Source organism: Pinus tabuliformis, chromosome 8, assembly GCF_031772625.1.
Source record: "Pinus tabuliformis cultivar Carrire ecotype Pingquan chromosome 8, CPIR1, whole genome shotgun sequence".
NCBI lineage: Eukaryota > Viridiplantae > Streptophyta > Pinopsida > Pinales > Pinaceae > Pinus > Pinus tabuliformis.
In genome coordinates, this window is record NC_142294.1 from 1271222324 (window position 1) to 1271225345 (window position 3022).

The 3022-nt window shown below is 42.0% G+C and overlaps 1 pseudogene; it reads right to left on the minus strand.

Annotated features, from left to right (window-relative positions):
- Positions 1–333: 333 nt before the first annotated feature.
- On the minus strand, positions 334–663 carry LOC149240024 (sucrose synthase pseudogene; annotated as a pseudogene).
- Between the last annotated feature and the right edge of the window lie 2359 nt (positions 664–3022).

The window sequence follows — 3022 nt, forward strand, 5'->3', positions numbered from 1 at the left end:
CCCCCTTTCCGCATTGCATTCCTACAACCTGCAACAATTTCCATGGATTAAACTTGTTTTTTCCCTCTGTTTCTTCCTTCTTTTCTTTCTTGCTTTTCCTCTTGCTTCTCCTGTGGCTTTTCTTGTGATGGCTTGCCCTAGGTTTTCTTTCCCTTAGCTTCCTTACCATTAGTTTTCTTCTCTGCCTCACTATATTGCTTCCTCACGCTCTGTTTTGGCTTGTGCACTGATCAGAATGGGAATTCTGTATATGGTTTCCTTCGCAGAACGTGGAGGAAATATCCCTCAAGTGTTTGTTCTTTGCAAACCATTCAAGCAGTCCTGTCACGTTTTTCACTCTATCAAGTCTCGCCATAGAAAAGGTTTACGGTCATTCAAAATACACATGTGTTCAGCTGTCTGTTCAGGATTGAACAAGAGTTCCTCAATTGAACCATGTAAAGCAGTAAGACAATGCCGCTTCTCTGTATAAGGGAAATAAATCTGCATGTCTGCTCCAGGAGAAACAATGTTGAATTTGGGATCAAAAACATCAATTCCATGAACCATATGATAAAGACCAGGAAGGGTGAAAGCAGTGTGGCTCTCATACTGTCCAACAGTATCCTTGCTTCTAGCAATCTCTTGATATGTGCTAGTGATAATAAAATCTGCATGATTCATTGCAATTAGATCTGCAGTACACTGGCAAGATAAATGGTATTTTTTTCATATTTTTTTGAGTATTTGGTCTTCTCCATAGCATGGGCTATGTTGCACTGAAGACAATTCCAGGCAGCAATAAGAAAACGGCTTTTGAATTCATAGACAGACTTGCATTCACATTTTCCCTACCCCCTCAACACGTCGAATTCACCACCTTTTGAATTATTTGCATGGGAAAGTTATGTTCAGGCCTACCTCATTGAGAATTGCCACCCTCGCCGTGAACAGTCAAAGCTTCTTCGTATGCTGGGTTTCCTGTAGCGCAGCTTCCTGTAGAAATGCCTGTAGAGTGCCCCTGCGCCTCTGAGCGAGCCTGATACACAGCAAAATCTCGAAGACAGGTAGAAAAACTCAGTGGAGGACGATAGGTTAACCGATTGTGCACACTTCATTTGAGGATGTGGAAAGTGCAGATGAACAGTAGTTCGTGAGTTTCAGCTAAGCCGTCTTTATTTGCTGCGTGATTTGTGGTGAGGTGGCAAAAACATGTGCACCGTCTTTTTTCGAACTGCAGTGATGTTATGAACTACATGTCTTCTTCTATCTGTTTGTCATTTGATGTCCTATGCGCTGGAGTTCAACACGTCTACCACTACCTGTGTTTTTCAACTTCCACGTGAATGACTATACACGCATGCTGCGTGATTTTTTCCTGGATGAGTGCAATCGAATATGGCTAGCTTCCTGGCTGAATCCCCCCATCTCATTCGTTCATGCAGTGCTTAGATTAGATTCATGCAATAGAGGAACAAGTTTTAGTCACGTACCTGAAGTCAAATGGTTGCTGTGAGGTGCTTTTTGCTGCTACATGCATCTGTTTCGGTGGTTGCATGATGGCTCCTTTGTGCTATAAGCTCTTTGCTATCTGATGTGTGGTTATTTTGTTTGTGCAGGTATCCTCTAGTCGGATCTAAGCTGCAGGAGTTCATTTCCACGTTCAGATCTGCACCGTCAAGCTGCTGCTGCTGAATTTTCACAGGACCAAAATTGTTTTCGCCATTACTCCCGAACGATAGATCAGATCGATCTGAAACTTACTGAGCATGTTCCTACCATCATGATGCACCTCCCATAGCAAAATTGCGATCAATGGATGCACATATTTCGAGAAAAATGGAAAATGGCTAAAGATTTCAGAGATCAATTTCTCAGAAACCGTGCATCGAAATCGGCTGAAACTGCTTGGGTAGGCTACTATCACCCATATGCATCTCCCCATGAAACAGGTTTTGAAATGGATCCACGTATATGGAGAAAATGTAAAAATGGCTGACGGTGATAGAGGCAGATTTCTTGGAAACCGTGCACCAAAATGGGCTGAAATTGCTCGGGCATGTTGCCGTTGTCCCTATACAACTCCCCCTGTAACAATTTTGCAAATGGATGCATGGTTTTCAAGCTAGGGAAAAAACAAATTCTGTTCTATGTATTTTTTCTTCAAAGCATTCTGCAAGTTTTTGCATGGAAAGAAAAACTGAGCTTGGGCTGTGATGCAGGCATGGAGATGATGGAGGAGGAGTTTGAAGATTGCAGAAGGACTTATGACCCCTTGAGGAAGCTCTGATGCTTGCCAAAATACATTTTTCAAATCCATTTCTAGCTTCCTGTAGAAATCCTGTAATTTCTACAAGAACTTCCTATAGAATACATAGTTTTGAGGAAAGAAGCACAATGAGATGGAAAAAATGATGGAGAAGGGTGAGGGATGGAAACATGGATGCTTGCAGGCCTCATGGACAGATTCTCGGCCTTCTGGTCCTCTTCAGAGATCAATTTTGGCTCGTTTGTAGGCTTCCTATAGAAGACACAGAACTTCCTGTAGAAGACACAGAACTTCCTGTAGAAGGCACAGCACTTCCTTTCTCTTTGTTTTGAGCGATCCTCCCTGACCTGCAATGTCCTTCTCGCAACCTGCAATTATGCAATGGAAATTAGCTTTATTTTTCTTTTATTTTTCTCTTCTTTTTTTTGAAAAACAACTAGGGCACCTCATGGAGGTTTTCACCCTAATTGCCTGCCCTGGGCGCCTCCAAGAGAGGTTTTCACCCAGGGATCTTATTCCCTTTTTATTTTCTCTTCTTTCCAACCCATTGACCGCCTCATGGAGGTTTTCAATCATTGAGCCAATCTAAGGCGCCCTCGAGGAGGTTTTCACCTTAGATTTTTATTTTCATCTTATTTTCATTCTTTTTTTTTTTTTTTTACCCTACCCTACTTGAAAAACAAAATTCTTTTCAAGTATAAGAATACTTCCAATGGAGCCATGTGCACATCGAGATTAGAGACAAAATGATGTGGAGGCTTGAAATGCATGCTT